The sequence below is a fragment of the Carassius auratus genome, chromosome 49, assembly GCF_003368295.1.
Source record: "Carassius auratus strain Wakin chromosome 49, ASM336829v1, whole genome shotgun sequence".
NCBI classification, from domain to species: Eukaryota; Metazoa; Chordata; class Actinopteri; order Cypriniformes; family Cyprinidae; genus Carassius; species Carassius auratus.
Genome location: NC_039291.1, coordinates 4,907,011 through 4,929,580, shown reverse-complemented (window position 1 = coordinate 4,929,580; position 22,570 = coordinate 4,907,011). Strand labels below are relative to the sequence as shown.

Genomic DNA, 22,570 nt, shown 5'->3' with positions numbered 1-22,570 from the left:
TTAATTAGCTGATTAGAGTGTGGCACCAGGTGTCTTCAATATTGAACCTTTTCACAATATTCTAATTTTCTGAGATACTGAATTTGGGATTTTACTTAGTTGTCAGTTATAATCATAAAAAATAAAAGAAATAAACATTTGAAATCAGTCTGTGTGTAATGAATGAATATAATATACAAGTTTCACTTATTGAATGGAATTAGTGAAATAAATCAACTTTTTGATGATATTGTAATTATATGACCAGCACCTTTATACTGAATTTAGTCACAGTTATCACAGTTTGATGATAAATAGTATATGTACACACTACAAAAGGGTACAGGCTGCCATTTACAAACTTAATCTCATCCAATCAATGTCTTGCATTTGAAACAGTTCATATAAGGAATAAGTGACCATACAATGTGATCTCACGTAATAGGAGGTAGAAGTGTGATAGAAGTAAGGGGCATTATCACAGGAAAGACATTAAGGTTAAGACACTGGTGATGAGTGGCAGATGTGTGAGAGGGTTTAGCTGTTTAGCTGACAATAATAACAAACATTATACAAATACAAATGTACTTTTAGAAATTGTTTTTGAAAAATAAGGTGTTATTGTTTTGGCAAGTTTAAATTAAAACATCTAGGAAAAAGGGTGTGATATTCCTTAAAAATGACGTTTAAGTAGATCTTTTTTTTTAAAGTATATTTTACTGTGCAATTTCTTTTTTGGGGGTGGGGGGGGGGGTTATACCAAATTTTATTTTGGTGGGTTGTAGACATTTGTAGACGTGGATTGTAGACAGAGTTTCTGTGTTTTTTTAATAAACTATTATTATTAACTATTATATTATTATTATTATTATTATTATTAGCTATTAGGCCTGCAATAGTACTATATTTCTGTTTAAATTTCTTCCGGTTATACCAAAAATTTATTTTGACAGGTTGTCGTAAAGACATTGCAGTTTCTATCTGTGCATACGATACGAATGAATGAAGATAGTTTTATCAAATGAAATGGTGAAATCCTCTCATAGCGCGCTGTGCACATGTGTAGCCTACATCATGTGTTAATATAGTGAAGAGCTGAAAACACGTGTGTGTGTGTGTGTGTGTGTGTGTGTGTGTGGTACAGTACATATTGAGCGCTCATTGTATATAACGTATAGCATGACGTGTATAACAACACCTTTAAGAAACTAGTTCATGTCGAGATTTGATTAAACATACAGCCCTTCTTTTGATTTATTCATTAAAAATGGCCGAATTACGTGACGTTCTGCTTTATACAGCAAGTTATATTTGTGACTGAATTCTGCAATTCAATCCGTGTCGCTTCGCAAACACAGACGGGATGAATTTATGAATGAATGTGAAAGTTCTGACACAAAACGAAGTTGTTACGTATATTCACACTTTTTAAAAGTGTGCAACGTAGACTATCACGTATTAGACTACACAAACTAGTAACTAGGCTAGCACTGTGCTTTCATTATAGCTTAATTTCTTGATATATACATTTTTACCTCTTTCCTCCTGTGTCTCCTCGCAACTCCTGGTTCCCTCGCTTCGCGCAAACTTTTTTTTTAGTTTTCAAAACAAATCAGTCTTTTGCCGATCACGCGTCCTCTCTTGCTGCTGCATTCACTGCAGTCGGACATTTGGAGATTCGCGCTCGTAAATGTTCAAATTGGCCATACCTGTTAATTTGTTGCTGCCAACTGGGGTGGCAGCAGGGGTGGCAAGGCTTTCTTTTAGGGTGGCATATGCCACCCCGGTAAGTCCCCGATTCATGTCGTCACATGCCGGGCTGTCACAAGCCTCAAGCTGGGACCCTTTGTTTTCTTCCGCACATGGAAGAATCAGATGAGTGTTACACTTCGCACCCAGACTCCACCCCAGAGTCCCTGTGTTCCACCACGCTGCTCCACGTACATCGGTGTCTCCACTGGTTCCTCTGGCACAGTCTCCTCGGTGGCTCGTGCGGTCTATAAGACTCAGCTACGCGATTTAGTTTGCCCAGCATCCCCTTAAGTTCAGTGGCATCCGGTTCCTGTCTTGCTTGCAGAAACCGCAGTCCTGATGGCTAAGTATGTGATAGAGCTGGACCCTCCAGTCGATACAAGGTCTGGTTTTACATCCCTTACTACATTGTGCCCAAGAAAAGCAGTGGGTTATGACCGATCTTGGATCTGCAAGGTTTGAACCATCCGCTTCACAAGTTGCTATTGCAAATACAAGGTGGGCGTGGTGACTTGGTAGTCACCAGGTTCAGATTACAATGGCCTGCCACAGAACCACCAGTCTGTGTTCAGATCCATTGTTTTTTCAGGCAGGAGTGTCTTTGAAACTGACATCCAAGCATGTTGTGGTATTCATGGGACTTGGCCTATCCCTGAGCTGCCTCAGAGCTCCGAGACAGAGACGGTCTGGTTCGACAACATGTCTCAACTCGCCCACCACCAGAAGCATCTGAGGTCTCCTTGTGTCATCCACAATCCAGGAGTGTTCAATCGGGCACCCAACGAGCTGTCTCAAGCAGCACTTCCAGGAGAGTGGAGACTCCACCCCCAGGCAATTTAGCTGATCTGGAGACAGTTCAGAGATCCTCAGGTAGACCTATTTGCATCTCCAGAAACCACCCACTGCCAGTGGTTCTACTCCCTAACTAAGGCAACGCTCAACACAGACTCACTGGCACACAGCTGGCCATGCAAATATGTGTTACCCCTAGTGAACCTGCTCGCACAGACACTGTGCAAGGTCAGGGAGAACGAGGAGCAGGTCTTGTTAGCCGCTCGATATTGGCCCAACAGAACCTGGTTCCCAGAACTCATGCTCCTCGTGAAAGCCCCACCCAGGCCAATCCCTCTGAGGAAGGATCTGCTTCATCAGAGATGGGGAACCCTTTGGGACCAGTGTACAGACCTGTGGAAACTCCATGTGTGGTCCCCGGACAAGATGCAAAGGTTCTAAGTGACCTACTCCAGGAGGTAGCACTCCCTAAAGCCCTGCATTTCAGCCTGAGCCCGACGGGCCCCGATTTATTTATGCCCCTAGGGCCGGGCTTCGGGACAATTTTCACATTATAGCTCACATGCGGCTGGGCCTCGGGTCTTTTTTGGGTTATTCCTCTATTTATATTTTTATGCATTAATGTATAAAAAAAAAAGAAGTTGACGTCGACGATAGAAAAACAAACATAGAAAGACATTTCATAACCTCATAACTTTCATAATCTGATAATTCAACCCGTTATAATTACACTGACATATTGACATGACAGTCTCACGCACGTATTTCCGTCAACGCGACCCACTATTATACTTCACTTATATCCACTTATTGTAGTAGTAGCTATTATAGGCCCCTAAATTAATGTATTAATCATAGCCTAGTTGGCCAACTAATAATTATAAATTGATGATTCATGTAGCGGCGAGCATTTCTGTGTCTGCACAGGAAGTGCAGCAGGAAGAGAGGAGGACGGGGTTAAAACCTTCCACTCTGGATGCTATTCTTTTTCTCCACGATGCTCTGTAAGAGACTGTTCTAACTTTTCGTTTGACTGGACTTTATTTTCGTTTAACTGTTGGAAAATGGAAGAAAGAATGGACATGTTCTGTGGTGCATTTTTAAGGTAAAATAATCTGCAGGTTTGTTTTTAATTAATTTAATTTAATTAGTTTAGATTGTAGGCTATTTTTCACTTCGTTTGCGAGCGCTGTTGCGAGCCTGCCTTGGTATTTCAAAAATTTTCATTTTACTCACTGTGGTTTAATAAATAAACATTTATTAAACTAACTGTCTGTGTGATATGCTTGAAGTGTTTTATATCTATGAATTTTATTGTAGCCAAGTAAAGTATTAGCATTGATTTGAGAAGCTTTATTGATTAAATATGTTTTAGGCTACTCGCTGTCGGCTCGGCTGATTAACGTTAATCGTCACTTTTAAAAAAATGCTCAAAACATTATTCTAAATTAACTTGATAAAGAAATGAAAAGAAACATAACACAAAACGGATCTATTTTAATTGCTGCAAATAGGACAGGCTTCCGCTGTGTAATAAAATAAATAAATAAATAAATGAAAACACGGGCTCGTGTCGGACTCGGGCTGATAATTCTGATGAGCTGTCGGACACGGGTCGGGCTAGGGCCTGAGCGTCTCGGGCCAGGGCCGGGCTCGGGCCTAGATTTGAGGCCCGTGCAGGGCTCTAGCACTCCCTATTGCTTCAGTGTGTGCTCCGTCCACGAGACAGGCCTTTGCACCGAAGTGGAACCTGTTTGTGTAATGGTGTTCCTCCCACCAGGAGGACCCCCAGAGATGTTCGATCAGAGCCATGCTTTCCTTCTTGCAGCGAGGGTTGAAGCGTAGGCTGTCCCCCTCCATCCTTAAGATTTACGTTGCTGCTATTTCAGCCCATCATGACCCATAGAGTGGAGGTCGTTTGGGGGAGCATGTTCTCGTCGTGAGGTTTCTTAGGGGGGCTAGAAGGTTAACCCTCTGGAGTCGATTAACGCGTATGCGCGTTATGAGTCTTTTTCTCCTGATAACCCCGGACTTAAATTACACTTTCAGTTTTAATCGTACAGATAAGAGCAATACATCAATCGAATCTGTAAAGGATCTCCTTTTTTGGATATAGACATAATAACAACAACATTTTTTGCACTTATAAACTAAAGATAAAAAACAAGGTGTGCTGTCTGCAGCCTTTGTCTGCACTGATCTTCATTTACAAACACATCATTAAAATGAACTGTAACTCTGTGAATACTCAACGAAGAGACATGAGAGACATATCTATAGAAAGCTTGACATGTCTACTTTTAAAGTAAAAGTGCTGCCAGAAACAAATATTCTGTGATAAAGTAATCCAAATGAAAACAACGCGATGTCCGTTTTTCACGTCTCTCTTCATTATCTTCTAATGAGATATGCTCCCGCGCTGAACGCGCTATTCAGATTCAAACTGAAGTGTGCGGCTTGAATACGCCCATACAGAAGAAAAAGCAGTGAGACTGTTCTTCGATTTTTTTTTATTTTACTGTTTGCTTCGCGATGAGAGGAATAAGACCTAATTCTTCCCCAAAAAGATGTGATTTGGTTGAGGATTTAATAAATGGATTTCCTCAGAAAAAAAGGATGAAGTGCTTTATTCAGCTGACTGAACATGGAAGTCAAGTCAAGTCACCTTTATTTACATAGCGCTTTAAACAAAATACATTGCGTCAAAGCAACTGAACAACATTCATTAGGAAAACAGTGTGTCAGTAATGCAAAATTATAGTTAAAGGCAGTTCATTGTTGAAATCAGTGATGTCATCTCTGTTCAGTTAAATAGTGTCTGTGCATTTATTTGCAATCAAGTCAACGATATCGCTGTAGATGAAGTGACCCCAACTAAGCAAGCCAGAGGCGACAGCGGCAAGGAACCGAAACCCCATCGGTGACAGAATGGAGAAAAAAACCTTGGGAGAAACCAGGCTCAGTAACAAACAATGGTGTTCTTTCAATTTATCCCCCCTAAAAAAACCTGAAAAATATTCTCAGCTCTTTTCAACATTAATAATAATAATGATAATAATAATGATAATTAATGTGGTTTTTTTGTTTGTTTTTTTTTTTGTTTTTTTTTGTAGAAAATAAGATTGTTAAAAGGATTTCTGAAGGATTGTGTGACTGGAGTAATGATGCAAAAAAAAAAAAAAAAAAAAAGTTTGAAAGTCAGCTTTGATTGTTGCTAATAATTTGTTTAACTGCTCCCCCAAGTAGATATTAAATTATGTTGTGGGATAATTAAATATATTCTAAATAAACTTCAAACATAAAATTATATATTTATTTTGTTCTCACATTCTTTCACAACTCCTCCCTCTCAGTGACACAAGCTGACTTAAAGGCTCATTATGTAGCTCTTTATGTGGGCCTTTGTCTTCTCAGGTGTAAATAACAATGATATTCATGATAGTTGACGCCTACTCGCATATGAATCTACCAACACAAAGTGTCTTAGAAAATTTAAATCAATATATTGTTTTCTGTAAGTGAGTAAACAATATGATTTTCACATAATTTAGAAAGAAAAATTCTAGGCTACAAGCTCCAGTTCTTAAAAATCCCGGGAACCATTGTTCTTAATGTGTTTTAAGAACACATTTTTAGTTTTTTAGTTTTTTTTTTTTTTTTCACTTATCACGCATAACATTTTCTTTCTCAAAAATACAATAATGTACATACATGCATTTCACATATTATTATAGCCCAGTTTGTGCTGATTACAGTGAGATTAGACTTTACCCATTTAGATATTTATAAGAAACTGAAAAAGGCACAAATGCCAGGGCATGATAAAACTTCTCCAGGCCCCAAAAATGCCCTTAGACTCCAGAGGGTTAAATCCTGCTAGGATTTGGAATTGGTTCTAAGTGTTGAAAGCTGCCCCTTCTCGCCTTTGCAGCCTTTGCCTTTGAAGTCAGTGGAGTTTAAGTATTTTTTCAATGAAAACCCTGCTCCTGACTGCATTAGCTTCAATCAAGAGGATGGGGGACCTGCAGGCATTTTCGGTCGACGAATCGAGCCTTAATGTTTGGGTCGGATGATTCCAGTGCAACACAGAGACCTTAGCCTGGCTACGTGCCCAAGGTTCCTACCACTCCCTTCAGGGACCAGGTGGTGTCGGATCATCCTGGGCGCTGGCTCGTGGGGCCTAGGCAGAGACTGTATAAAAACATGGACGTGACGTCACCCGTAGACTCCTGAAGAGAGTTTTTGAAGCCTAAAGTGTGCAGAGCGAGCCATTGCCATCTTGGCAGCATGTCACTGCGCGACTCTCCCGGACAAATGAAAATGGACAAAAGGGCAGGAGCTGGTTGCTGAAACCACGTCCACTTAGCGCTATGGCTGTGACAGCAGTGGCAATTCACCTGTCACTCAAGTGGCCACGCCCTTAATTATGCAGAACTTTAAGGCTTAATATAATTTAAACGGATGAGTTATAAAAAAATTCACCCACCTCACAGTTGTCATGAAGGGCAAAATTAGCTATATAGACCAAAATAATTTTTGCACCAGGCTGAAAACATGTTTTTTTTCTGCTGTAAAGTTGGGCATTTTAACATGGGGAGTCTATGGGATTGACTCTCTTTTGCAGCCAGCCTCAAGCGGCCAGTCGATGAATTGCAGTTTTAGTCACTTCCTTATTGGCTTCACTAGAGAGAGCGGGAGGTTGCCGCTCGGGCCTAGCTAGCACACATTTATAGATATCTGCGGGTGTTGCTGTTGGACAGTGTTATTCCTGCTTCCTGTTTGCCTTGCTGCTGTTTTGTGATCGTAGCTCTGTGTAGCTTTGTTTATCTGTAGAATTACTCTCTGTTATTTAAAGTGATAAAATATAACTTAATTTCCACCATATTTCTGATATTATCTATCAATCTAATCTGATTAATTTGGTCTTTTGCTTTTATTCTAAATTTGCGAGTGCAGTGCACCTGCATCATGTTAGCATTCGTTAGCTAGCCATTAGTGTTTCCTATGGGCTTCTTTATGGGATCAGAATCCCGCCAAATGTGTTGCAGTCACATATCGAAAAATAATAAGAATGAATCATAAATTTAAAAACACATGTAAAATAATAATGCAAAAAAAGAAAGAAAAACAAATGCAATTTTTTTTAAAATAACAGACAACACGGTCATGGATGGCAAAATAATAAGAGTGAATCAAAAATGTAAACACATTAAAAATTATATTGCACAAAACTGAAAAATGAATTTAACATTTTCCAAATTGAAAAACAAAATCAGGTTTCCTGCTCATATGTTATTTTTTTTTTTGTGTGTGTGCTTTTGGTCTTTTCCCCTTTGATCTTGTTTCCACATTCTGCGCTTGCGTTTCTAAATGTTGCAGTCAGTGTTTCATGTAAATCAGGGCAGGCTTCAGCGTCACCATTGGGCCACAAGTTCTAGATTGACAGCTGCTCCTCTAGCCAATCAGTCCAAGGGGGAGTTGACGTCATTCCAATAATGTTCCCCTGATTTACATGAAACTCTAACTGCAACATTTAGAAATGCAAGCGCAGAACGTGGAAACAAGAGCAAAGAGGAAAAGACCACAAGCACACAAAAAATAACATACGAGCAGGAAACTTGATTTTGTTTGAGATTTGGAAAATTTTGAATTCATGTTTCAGTTTTGTGCAATATAATTTTAAATGTGTTTACATTTTTGATTCACTCTTATTATTTTGAGATCCATGACCGCGTTGTTTGTTATAAAAAAAAAATGGTTTTGTGCGTTATTAGTTTACATGTGTTTTTATTTTTTGATTTATGCTTATTATTTTTCGATCTGTGACTGCAGTACATTTGGTGGGATTCTGATCCCCTACTTCTGCTATTGTTATTTGCACTGCTTGCCACATGTATAGTTTATCTCTCTGTTGGCGACGAGGGATTCACATGTGATAAATGCAGGTAAATAGTTAGGCTGACAGAGAAGATTTCAGAATTAGAGACACGCATCCAAACTTTATTTGAGGACAGGAAGAATGTAAGGACTCTTGATACACCTTTGGATGCGTCTAGCTCGGGGAGTCCAGTACATTGTTCGGTTCCAGTAACAGAGCCATCGCAGCATGGCAAATTGGTGATAGTGAGTCGACATAGTCGCAGGTCAAAGGATCGCTCTTCTGTTCCAATCAAAACATTAAACAGGTTCTCCCCACTCAGTGAGACACCCACTGACCTCTACAGCCCTGAAAGACACCGGAGACCAAGAAAACTAGAGCCCCAGATACAGATCCCCTGTAAAGACCTTGTTTCAGACAACCACAGGAAACAGATTATTCTTCTGCACAGTGTGACTTTGCTGCAGCCTAGAACTGAAATGCTGGTTTCGTCTGGTCAGAAGAGAACTGGCCACCCGACTGAGCCTGGTTTCTCCAAAGGTTTTTTCTCCATTCGGTCACCCATGGAGTTTTTGTTCCCTGCCACTGTTGCCTCTGGCTTGTTTAGTTTGGGACACTTCATTTACAGCGATATCATTGACTTGATTGCAAATTATTGCACAGATACTATTTAAACTGAACTGAGATGATGCCATCATTAAATTCAATGATGGATTTTCTTTCACTGTCATTTTGCATTATTGACACTGTTTTCCTAATTAGTGTTGTTCAGTTGCTTTGACACAGTCTTTTTTGTTCAAAGCAGTATATAAATAAAGGTGACTTGACTTGACTTCCATGTGCAGTAGGGTCCCTCAGGGTTACTCCACATGAGTAAATGTCCCTTTAACCCCCTCTGGGAGGAGGTGACTCCGCAGTGAGTCCTCTCCCGAATGGAAGGGCATGCTTTTTTCCAGTTTTATCCAAGTCTTACTGTCTCAGTTAGATATGTAACCGCCATTCCCTGGAGGAGGGAACAGAGATATCACGTCCCCTCGCAACAGTTGCTGTACTACCACTGAGCTGCTGGGTCACGAGCTCGGCTCCTCAGAGAAAGCGTGAATTAATGTGGTGCACCTGCTACCTCTTATACCCACACTGCATGGTGTGGCAGCCAGATACGAAATCCACATGCTAAAGTCCATTGGCTTGATTAGTTTCACTCAAAGTGTATTGTTCTCTCTGTTGAGATCCCAATTTGTCTGTCATCACCCACGTGACATCTCTGTTCCCTCCTTCAGCTTCAGGGAACAAAGGTTACATATGTAACCGAGATGTTTCCATAAACTGTTTTTCCCATTAAACAAAATGAACAAAATGAATAGTAAATTATTATTTATTTTTTCAACATGCAGTCCCAAGAGTACATTAATATGCAAATTATATTAATGTGCTGTTGGTTTAGCATGTTGAAAAAAGAAGTGCAATAATTGGAGTAATAATTGGCCAGATTTTCACAATAATATCTAATATTCCACAAGAATATTAATATACAATTAATATTTTGGTTTGAAACAAATTAGGAGAATGGCGTTTACGCTAATATTACTCTGTTTCTCTCTTAGGTCACCACAGCCACCAGATCCAGTCTGTATACAGATCAGAGGGTCACTGCAGTCACCCTGATCCAATACGTATCCAGAACAGATGGTGGATCAGCACCTAGAAAGGACCTCTACAGCCCTAAAAAGACAGCAGAAACCAGGACAACTAGAGCCCCAGACACAGATCCCCTGTAAAGACCTTGTCTCAGATGACCACCGGGACAAGACCACAAAAAACAGATGGTTCTTCTGTACAATCTGACTTTGCTGCAGCCTGGAATTAAACTGCTGGTTTCTTCTGGTCAGAGAAGAACTGGCCCTCCAACTGAGCCTGGTTTCTCCCAAGGTTTTTTTCTCCATTCTGTCACCGATGGAGTTTTGACTCCTTGCCGCTGTCACCTCTGGCTTGCTTAGTTGGGGTCACTTCATTTACAGCGCTATCGCTGACCTGATTGCTAATGAATGCACAGACATTTATTTAAACTGGACAGAGATGACATCACTGAATTCAATGATGAACTGCCTTTAACTGTCATTTTGCATTATTGACTGTTTTCCTAATGAATGTTGTTCAGTTGCTTTGACGCAATGTATTTTGTTTAAAGCGTCACATAAATAAAGGTGACTTGACTTGACTTGAAACATTTTCTTGAGATATTGATTCATGACAAACAATTTGAAAATTTATCAGATTTAAATTATATTTACAAAATATTTTGAGGATGTACAATTAAATAAAATGAATCACTAAATTAATGTCAGTCATTTTAAAGACCAAGCAGATGGAGTGGTCTTGGAGAAACTTCCAAACATTTGGTATCTCTGAAAAGCCCTGAATGTGCTCTGTACTGGACATCCAGATTTAAAACGTGAGATCTCAGAGAAATTCACTAAAATACAATATCCACCACAGAGAGAAAAACTTCATAGCTGGGTTTCAGGAGGATATGTGTGTGTAAAATGTGACAAACATATACAGGTAAACTTATTGTTTTGTGTCTTTAACACAAAATATAAAAAAAGTAACCAAAATTAAGAGATGGGTAGCCAAGCAACAAAATAAATAAATAACTCAACTATCAGAAACAGTGAGTATTAAATATTTCATTTATCATGTTCAATTCCCATTACCTCCACTGTCATCTTACACTAATAATTTAATAACACTGCTAAATGTCATCTTTAGCAAATCTCAAAATTAAGTTTTTCTTATTGTACATTGCAAGGCTGTGATGCCTAAACTTGTAGCATTTAAAGTCAAGTTTAGTTTTTAGAGTTTAGCCAACCCAAATCAAACACACTTGAACCAGATAATCGGTCTTCCGTTACACTGCCTCAGAAGTCTGTCTGTCTGGTACTTATTTGCAAAATTGCTGCCTGCAAAGTCATTGCCTCATTCGGCAGCAAGGCAGCAAGTCAGCAACCTAGGTTTTCGGATGCAGCCGTAAAATCACAGGCCAGGTGAAGCAGGTTGGAAATAAACATTGCAGGACAGTGGATGGAGTAAAATGAGTGACACCTGCAACACTCACTGGTTTTGAGTCTCAGGGAGGAGCTCCGGAAGGATAAAAGGAGGAATAATGACAGTAAAGGACGAGAGAGGACCAGGCCAGACTATTTATGTTGTTTTATGCAGTAGTCGCCCATGAGGGGCTGCCATTTTTACTTTTGTTTTATTTATCTATTTCATTATTAAAGATTTTTTTGTTATGTTTAAATGTTTGCCGGTTCCCATCCCCTCTTCCCGATCTACAAACTTTATTACATTCCAATCCCACATTTAATTATTACTAAGTAAATAGATGTTATAAATGAATAATCTTTATAATCCTAAATATACATTCTCTTCTAAAATGGCATGAGATGCTGGTGAGAATTAAATTTGCACTCTTTGACCTAATATTCAAATACTTCCTATCAGTATCCTACAAGCGTGAAATAAGATTTCCAGTGGTGACTCATAAAGTTTGATTCGAGTTGGTGGTAGAAGTGGCCCACATTCTTGTAGCAATAAAGAAAAAGTCCAGGCATGAAATACACACTTTACATTTATAAAATCAGAATATTGATAACTGCCTTGAGGGTTTTTTTTTTTTTTTTTTTTGTCTGTAGACAAAGAAGAAATGACAAAAAGGGATTAAATTGTGCACGCTTGCATACACTGTGTTCATACTTAGATATTTTAATAACCTCTTTGGGCTATTGCACCAATGTAACGAGAAAGAAAGCGATGACACAAAAAATAAAAAAGTGAGTCTGAGACTAAAATGCATGAATAAACGGAGAAACTGAGTGGAACCAGGGGCGCATAAAGGTCTCATGCTTTGCAAAATTAGCACGCTTTTCCACTCCCGTCCATTAGATAACAAAATTCATGCCACACAGGGCCCAGCAACCCCTCCTTTTTCACTTATCCTCTCTAATCCCTGTCGATAAGACACAACTCGCATACCACTTTCATTATGCTGTCATTTCAGAATTCCCCTCTGGATTACTTAACTAGCTGAAGTGGATACAGGTTATCGTTTATTATTTTTGACAGCCTCAAAATAATCTTATAGATTTCCCTCTCTGATTTTAGTACAAGGTGAGGGGCAGAGTGCATACACATTATCAGCCCACCACACTATTAGATTATACTCACAGACACCAGAATCCTCCAGCGGTGAGACAGAAAGATCCCAATATTGTTAGAAGTGTATAAAATGAGATGCAAAAAAATAAAAAAATAAAAAAATAAATATATATATATATATATATATATATATATATATATATATATATATATATATATATATATATATATATATATATATATACACACACACAACCTGTTTTAGGTTGTAGAAGAACAGGGCCTTCTCCTCTTTAGCCTTTAAGCATACAGTGGATTAGAATAATCTCTCTTTTGTGGAGTGTTTACTGGGCTGAAGACTGAACACTTCAAAATGTCAAACCTCAGTCTGTAAACCAGCTGGTAATCCCCACTGAGACTTTTCTACAACAACAAAAAAGAAAAGCAACAGCAGAGTTAAATTGCTGACTAACTATTCATGAATGACAGGACAGGACTGAAAACTGAAAAACCTGTCAAGTGATGTGACATGTAAGTCTTCATAGAAAAGGATTATGGATTGAAATTTCTGTAATATTTGTATGGTACATATGTTTAGCTACTTTTTCATTTGTTCTTAAATGCATCTTAAAACCAATCTTGTGTTATATAACAAATTATAATGCAGATTCCTTTTTATCTCGAATCAATACAGATTATGTCTATATTATGATTGCATAAGGACCTGTGAAGTGTGTGCATATAGGAAAAGTTTTTTGTCAACAGTAAATTGGTGCATTATTGTAGCTAGTTGTACACGATTATAGAATTATAAAGGTAATAGGGTCAATACAGGCTGGTCTCATGGGAAGTTACAAAAAATAAAAATAATTTAAATTACGTCCTAGATCAGACTTCTGCAGACAGTTATAAAGTCCGTATAAGAAATTGTTACATGTGTTTTGAAAGGTCAAATTTTAATTTGATATCATTTGAAAATATTTTCCTTTATTTTGGACAATTATGTCATTGTTTAATAACATGCTTTGTTTTCCAGATTCATACATAAAAGTTTGCGCAATCTTTAAAAGTGAATTACCATGTGCTTGGTAAAATGACTATTATTGTATGTACATAAGTCTCAGGGTGTGCACCCTGTCAGTGTGAGTGAATTGATTCTTGTTTAATTAGGTGAGATCAGGGGCTCAAAGGGGGCCAAAGAGAAACCTGTACCCCGTTCTTTCTCCTCAATAAACACTTTGGCACCACTGTTGCTTTTGATGTGTGCTTTGGCTCTTCGAGGCTGGCTTTGGAATATGTTCTTGGGAGACCCACAGTTACTTGCCTCCAGGCAAAATCTCAATTCCCAGAATCCGGCTCCTCTTTGATGGAATGCTTTCGGGAGCAGCTAACCACCCCCAATCCCTGCTCTGACTTACCCCTCATCTCACTCCTTCTCTCCTCTGTGGTCCCTCACTCTCTCATCCATCTCTCTCAGAGACATTCACCCAGAGAACTGACTGACTGCCTACATGTCAACATCAGTTTCTCCATCAACTTCATCAGAATAGATGATAGCAAGTCAACAACATAGAAAAAGTGTATCATGTGTTATCCATGTCCAGAAATGTTATATCAGACTGATTTCAGCTATATGCTTTTAAGTATGCGAACTGGTATTACAGAAAAAAAAAAAAAAAAAAAAAAAACTAAACAGAAAGCTCTTTGGGACAGAAAACATTAATCATAATATGTTTTAAATATATTAATTAAATGTAAATGTAATGTCAGTTCCAATGAATTACGAATGTACCAAATCCCTTTATGTACTCAAATACATAAATGTGGCTTTTGTAGTTGACATAAATAAATGTTAGATGTTATGTGTAATGTATGGTCTTGGTCAGAGGGTTTTGATTGGCTTGTTTTCTCCATTTACATTTACCTCTGTTTTGGTAACTATAAATGTGCTGCTGGGTACACTGGTTGTTTTGAGCTACTGTATGACTGTTTTCTTTGAATTTGTGCATGGATCTGGTTTATACTTCAGAACTTTACATGTAATTTCCCCCATCTCTTCTCATATTCACAACTGTTCATATATACAAAAATACATACTTTGGGTTATTGTCACAGAAGGCGAGAAGCTTAAATATCCTTTGACATGTACACTTAATATCAGCATCATATATCTATTACATGCATATATCATAGCAAGCCCTTTTTGTTTTACGCTAATAGTTTTAATTTGCTGTATGTTAACAGCATGTTTTATGGTAAATTAATTTTGATCACCAAAATAATACACAACCATTATCTCATTGGGTTTTTCTTTCTGACAGAAACATCAGTAGTGTGTGTGCCATAAATTTGACTCTACTTGACTTCACTTGTCGGCCACACATGCAGTCAGATCCTGCTTAAGAGATTAGAGAGTGATTTTCAACTGTGGAAAGAATCAGTTACTGCATCAATTGACGGGGAGCCCAGAAGGTCTTTTTTAACATCTTATTTTCCCTGTATATTGATTATGTATATTGATTTGGAATAACCCTACAGGAGGCACAGTTCTCCTTTTCAATGTTTACGTTAAGGTCTCACTTTGAGGAGTATTCCCCACAGGCAGAATTCTCTTCTGAATAAGCTTGTCATTTCATTTCTCATTCCAGGATAGATGGCTGTACTACTGAAATAATGCAATAACAATTAGACTGGATTTATACAGTAGAAGGAGTGATCATTTATAATCAGGTGAATCTTATTTATTCATCTTGTATAATCATTATGAATCTTTAGAAAATAAATGTGCATAACAGGATTTCTTTTTTCCAAATGAAATCCTAACATATTATATTAATTGCTTAATGTTTTAGTCATGTTGTTAAATTAACATTTTAAGTTTTTATTCATTTATTTTTCAGTAGACACTTTTTTTATTTAAATTTGTGCTTGTAGTTTCAGAACCATCTTAAACTTTTTTCTACCCATTTTTATTGAGATTTTGTTTTTATTTTTATACCCATTCTTGCTCTTCCAAAGTTCACGTCCATAATTAATGTAAGTTATGCATCCAATACTGTCAGTGTTACACATTTTGTGTACCAAAAAAAAAAAAAAAAAGTTAGAAGTTACTTACATATTAGCATAAACAAGCACACAACAACCTGTTCTAAAGAGACAGTTTCGTTTTTCCTAGTAAAACGTGACTGCACCGTCTCAGGAAGGAGCGCTGGTATAAGGCAAGGAGAGAAAGAGGGAAAAGGGGGCAGAAGGAAAAAAAGGGGAGGCAGTGTCTGCACTCCGGAAGGGAGGAGTCAGGCACAGGGAAAGGGCAGCTGGAGCTCCACACTTAAAATCTTCTTTACCCGAGAAACTCTTCATTTACAGTCTTTACCGCAATAAACATTTATGAATTGACGAGTTTTGTGTTTAGGCTTCAGGTATGTAGCCAAAGACCGGGCGCTAATTATGTGCTGGACTGCCCCTGCCAATCGCACGTAGAACAAAAAGAGAAGACAAGGGAAAAAGAAAAGTCGGCAGAGCAATTTTGGAGTTTAAAGTAAAGAAGTTAAGAGCCTCTGTCTGCAACTAGCGTCGAGAGGAAGTCTGAGGAGAGGACAGAAAAGTTTCGCAACTGAACGAGTAAGTGCAAGAAATGTGTAGTTTTTCAGAGACTCTTTGGTTCCACAAAAGTTTTGCAAACAGAAAAAGAGGGGGGAAGAGTCGTGTAAGACGTGAAATTCGATAGGTACTGCCTGTCTGTTGTAAAAATATTAAATGAAATCACCAGAACTAACGCGTTAAAATAGCGTTTATAGGCAGCGTTGGGCTGAGCATTCTGCTTCACAGAAAGTTCAGCAGAGCTGTTTTGCAAACTTTAGGCTCTATTGTCAAACTCGCCCTATAATATGGGCTCTATCGGGTTTGTTAAAATCTTTTGAAAGTGTCCGAATGTTTTATGCCTGTTAAAGTGATACTTATTTGTATTTCAAAGCTGTGTCTCCTTGCGAAAGTTTAAATATTTCCAAATGCTTGTGTTTTTCTTGGAAACAGTCCAGCAGTATAATTGGGGGTCCCTCATCATATTGCAGTGCTTTCCCTTAGCATAGTTTCAAGATCTTAAAAAAATATATATATTAAGTCTTGCGCATAGGAATTAAAACGAATGGATGTTTGTCATATATTTTTCTCCTCCACCTTTTTTAAAACTAATATACTAACAGACGTAGTGAACATTTCAAAACAATTATGCGCGAATATTAAACATATTTTAACTATTTAGTAAGTGTAGCCTACGTATAATTGAATATAGAACATTGCAAACTGACGTTTTTTGCAAGCAAAATCGAAGTTACAGCCTGCAGTGATACTGTACTCATTGCACTTTTCCCACCCACTTTGAATTCAATCACTGTTTAAGAAAACTGTTAACATCGAGTATAAATGATTGTGACAGTTTAATAGATGGAAACAAAAATGTTATGATAATGGTGGAAACATTTTTAATATTTTGTAATTATTACCAATTTTGTCCGTTGCCGTCTCTCCGTAAGGGGAAAACTGATAGCCTAAGTTAAATAATTGCATCTGACTCTCTTTTTTTATTATAATAGCCTAGTGCGTATTAACAGATTTTATTAGTGTAAATGAACGCCATTTACATTTGAATGTGTGTAGATAAGCTGTTTGGTTTAAACTTTTCCAAACTTTTAACACACCGAAGCCCAGAACAGACTCACAGCTCGGCGACTTCTGAACAACCGTGTCCCGCCAAACCCCTTCTGACAGCTGGGCGCTAACTGAAAACATAGAATCTTATATTTAAATTCAAAATTCACATTTCAGTATAGCCTATATATATATATATATATATATAAGACGCATTTTAATAAGAAGCACTCATTAATAGGATCAATAAAAGTAAACGGGGTTTGATAGTTCTGCCTATAATATTGTATTTTTGAGGCTTGCTTTACTTTTATTTCCTATTTTTATTGTATTTATTTACTGCATTTGCTTTTTCAATCCATTTTACGAGAATCTTTTCCAAGTGAATTGCCTATATTGAAATCTGTATTATAGCTATGAACGCAGGGCTTTATTCAGCGCACATTAAATTCTACGTGCCACGTGTGTGTAATTTTCTCATACAGTTAAACTGAATTAATAATTTGTTATATTCTTTGTAATATGTCAGTTTTTATCCGATGACCTATGAATTTGCATGCTATGTGTCAACACATGATAAAAGGAATATTTGACTTTTAATCTCTAAAACTGAACATCCATAACATAGATTTATGCATTTTTTTCTGCCTTTAGTTTATGTTGTTATGAAATAAACATTCATTTGAACTGTTAAATTTAAGCTCTGTGATGATAAGGAGTTCTCTGATAAGATATACCTCGTGTGATAAAACATTTTTTTGAGTCTGTGTTTATCTCTGGTTTCTATCTTGCCTTTCGGGAACAAATTTGTACATTGTTGGTTTAGCTTTAAAAAGGATATAAATTGTTTAAAATAAGTGATATGCTAGATGTTCTACATTGGGCTTTGCAAGTAACCTGAATTTAAATACTTATGTTACATTTGTTCAGCATGCAGTATATATTTATTGTTTATAACATCATCCTTAAAAAAAAAAAAAAAAAGAAAAATTCCATAAATGTGTTGAAGTAAAACTCATTTGCAATGCTTTGATCAAACAGGTTTAATTTTGTGAAAAACACTTGCTTGCACCATAAAATATCCACCACCACTGCCACCGGTTCATTTCAGTATTCAATTCAGAGTCACTCACCAAACAGTTTATCACACTACGTATATGCATGGCTGTATTGCAGAACAGAAGTTTAGCAGGTCACTTTTGCCATCCTCCGCTTTTTCTCTTCCACCATACTGAACACACTATGTCACCAGATAATATGAACAAGCGGAGATGACATGCGATTATCCTCATTCCACCCCCTCCTTCCATCCAACGTAAATGCATAAAACCCTCCGATTAGGCCTGCAATTGGAATGGGATGCCCATACCCTTCACTCTCAGGGTGCTGTAGCATCCCAAAGAAGTTCTACCTGTCTTTAAGTGCATATGGGGATGAGATGACTAACAGCGGGCATTGAGATGCTAATTTGGATTTGAATAGCACTCTACTTAATGTCCAAACCAATAAATAACAAATGGATGAGAAATGTGTGTGTCTCTGCACAGCCAATTGTAGGTTGCAATCCTAGAACTCCTCTTGTGAGCTTTTTATCATGTGATGGCTTGTGGTGATTTGTGAGTGATTTGTTATGATAGATTTGTAGTGCATGAAGGTGACTACTAGGCCTTTTGCGCATATGGCATTTAATCAAAAATCAGACTCCCAGTTCTGTTTTCAGACTGTTGTTTTATTGAATTATTATTATTATTTTTATTATTTTATATCCAATGCATCTTGCAGTGTTTAGCATTTCTGACCCAAACAAGCAGCCCCTGATTTGAAATTGCCCAGAAACCTTTATTGTGTGGTGCTGTGGCGCTCTGCTTCCACTAATTCCTGTCAACAAATCAGGACTTCCAACTGAAACCTCTTACTTTGATAATCCTCAACTTTGATATGTTTGATATCTAATGAAAAGGACACAAAGAGTGAAAAAGAGGAAAGGGAAATGAGTAAAAGTGAGTAATTGAGAAAAAGAAGCAATGCTCTCCAGCTGTGGGGCGCGTCAGATGAGAAATTGAGTGTTTGTCAGAAGTGTTTGCCCATGTTTGTGTCTCAGTGGAGGGGGTCACTATAGCTTTGTACTATAGCTTGCTCTCAAGCTCTCTCTCCTTTTCTTCACCCCCTTCTAATCCCTAGGCCCAGTTATCCCTTCAGGGCATGCCTCAGATCTGCCTCTATGTCAGGACGATCCCTTCCTTCTTTCTGTTGCCCTTTCTGTCTTTCCTTTTGATTTATCTCCTTTCACATTCTGTCTTCACTGTCTTTTTTTCTTTTTTTATATATACAGTGGCCCCAAAAATGTTTGGACATTTATGCCACACATGGATGAAGGAAATGTGTGGATTTTATTGTATAATGTACAAAATATCACACCAGGACCTTTCTCAGAAGTAACTTTACATATCAGAGCCTTTTTTGTAATTATTTTTTCTATTAATTTTGACTTGTGTTTGTCCCTTCTTTTGATTGTACCACACAGTCGTAAATTGTGAGTATACTAATTCATTCACATACAGCCTACAGTCACAGGAAATGAGCAGGTTTGTACCAAAGTATAAAAGTGACAGTTTGTTTACACTGGTGGGGCTGGCTGCTGGAAACTCAAATTTGACCTGCCAATTAGCCTGGCCATTTACCTTTTTTAATGTTTTTTCAAGAAATTATATACAAGACATTAACTTTATAAAATGTTAAGATAGTCCTTTAACTCCAAACAAGTATGCCTGCTAAACAGCATAAACCAATATGAACTACCACAGAAATTCATAATAGTATTTTTAGACAGGGTGCTTCTCACATAGATGTATGTGTGTCATTGTTAGTGCTAAGGTTTATTTATTTTGTATTAAAAAAAATTCTCAAGTAGGTGGCTACTTGGTTTTCCCCTTCTATTCACTGTTCTGGTTGAAAAAAAAAATGTCTGTAAACCTTTGTAAAGTTTGCCAACAAGAGAATTAAGTACTTCCCAGTTTGGTGGCAGGGTGTGTTAAGGACTTGTGATGGAGTAGTTGTGTGTGAATGAGTGTGTTATGTTGGTTTTGATGTAAGGTATTTTCGAAACAAATATAAAAACACTGCATATGCACACACATAAATAACAGATAGCCTACTCCCTATTTGTGATTGATGTGTCTTTTTATCTGCGCTGCTGGTCATTAGAGTTACAGGCATCTATATTATAACCAAAAGGAAATCAAGAATAACAGCCCCCCCCCCCCCTTTACTGATCTTTCATTCTGTCAATATTTTCGATTGTTCTAAAGGATACATCTTACAAATTTTAAACATTTCATAAACAAACAAACAAACAAACAAACAAATTAATAATAAATAAAGAGACAATCTAATAAAAAAAAATAAAGATAAACTATTACAATTTTAAAAAGGATATTTAAGATTTTAGAGCATTCCACATTCTTTCACATAAAATATGTTATATTAAAGTATACTGTTACATATAAAGTATGTAGTTAAAATAACATTCTACAAATATTTACAAATACATAATTAAATTAAGAAATATAAATAAAAAGGTAAAACAATAAACGGGAAATGATTTTTATTTGTTTATTTATTAATTTAAGTGTTTTAATCATCCACATTTTAGTGAATAAACATTTTACCCCTAGGTAAGGGAAACAAAGTCAAGGGAATAGCTGAATATCAGATCGATATGTAAAAAGTGCCGGCATGTGTTCTCTATAAATCACCAAATTTAACTCCTCTAACTCCCATTTGCCTGTTCTTTATCACGTGTTTTGCACTCTTGTCTGTTCCTTCTGTGTACTTTAATAGTAAATGTCAAAGACCTTGCTATCCCAGTCCCTGAGATAAATAATAACCCTATTTACAAAAACAATAGAGGAGACTTAACTATATGAGCAAATTTCAGGCATGCCTGAAAGACTACTCCATTGTCATCATAGCATGTAAAGACTAATCGCGTTTTCTCATGCAAAGTGTGCTGGTTTTATAGCCGGGGTATAGATGAAGTGAGAAGGAGCGCGAAAGAGTCGTGTGTGTGTGTGTTGGGGGAGCGGGGGGTGTATGAGTTGGGGTCTTTGTTTTAACCATACTCCACAGGGAGCTTTGAAGGGAAGAGAGGGGCTATTGGAGGGGTCCCTCTCTCTGAACAAAGACTAGTTCCTTTCAAGCAAAGATAAAGGGAGGGGGTGGAGGTAAAAGTTTTACACACTACACCCCTCAAGGAGATTTTTGAGTGGAGGGGAGGAGATGGGAGGTAGAGAAGGGAGTCTTTGGAGTCCTCTGTTGTTGATAAAGATAGTCTCCTCAGATTCCCAATATGACACACAAACTCTCCGAGGGTCAAGAGAGGAGATGGAACAGAAGATAATGTTGGGTGATTTGACAATGTGCTGTGGGACTGTAGAAGTGTCAACAAGATGAGATTTTTTTTTGTTCCGTTTATACTGTAGCTATTTTATTTACACATGAGAAACAAAAAAAGAAAAAATGCAATGTAATTTGACAATACAGTGCATGTTTCTTCTTCTTCTTTTTTTTTTTTTTTTAGTTGCTATTGTTGCCAAGCAACATTGCGTGTTGTTGTGCTAAAATAATGCAAGTGAAATATCTTGGCCTGATATTATTATTATTTTTTTTTTTTAATTGTAGTTTTGTTTGGAATATTATCATGAAAAATATTTAGTTTGTGTCCGTCTACTTAAAATAATCAAAATTCTGAACAAAAATAACTGCTATATTTTAATTCACTGAATTATCCAAAAACATGCTTTTATTGTTTTGTGTTAGTGTATATGTAATATCATAACATTTTGCTCATACTGCCCTCCCCTAATAGAGGAAACATTTAGAGAGAAAAAGCAGGATAAATGTGCACATGAGCAGAAAAGCTCTTGCCATATCACTTGAGGAAGCTGTTTTTATCAGTAGGGCTCAGCATGCTTGGGAAATACATATTTCCCTTGTAGGAGGACAAGGTTACACTTTTCTATGAATTTTATTATTCAGTCACACTTACAACTATAGGTACACACATACACACAGTCCTATTTAGGTTGCTGACTGCTTTCGGCAGACAGTGAGTGTGCCATGTGCCATCGTAAAGGCTCTTCCAGCAGCCGTGGTTTAGAGCGAAAGGTTCCATTTGTCAAAGGTGCTCAAGAGTGCTCCCACTCTCATGCTGCCCTGTAGTTTGGCAGCTACTTGCTGAAGTCATTGTCTGAGAAGAGCCAGGATATTACTTACTGCTCACAGAGAAAAAGACTTGGGGCCCCAGGCAACCAGACTGGTTTATGAATGGGGAATTGGGTTTGCATACTGTGACTTAGTTACTAT

The 22,570-nt window shown here is 37.5% G+C and overlaps 1 protein-coding gene across 2 annotated transcripts in view; it reads left to right on the top strand.

Moving 5' to 3' along the window:
• Positions 1 to 15,798: 15,798 nt before the first annotated feature.
• Positions 15,799 to 22,570, top strand: part of LOC113066065 (transcriptional activator GLI3) — a 302,707-nt gene continuing 295,935 nt past the window's right edge. For both annotated transcript variants that reach the window (XR_003279117.1, XM_026237669.1), the window contains exon 1: positions 15,799 to 16,180. The gene's annotated coding sequence lies outside the window, so the exon portion shown is untranslated. The remainder of the gene's footprint in view (positions 16,181 to 22,570) is intronic.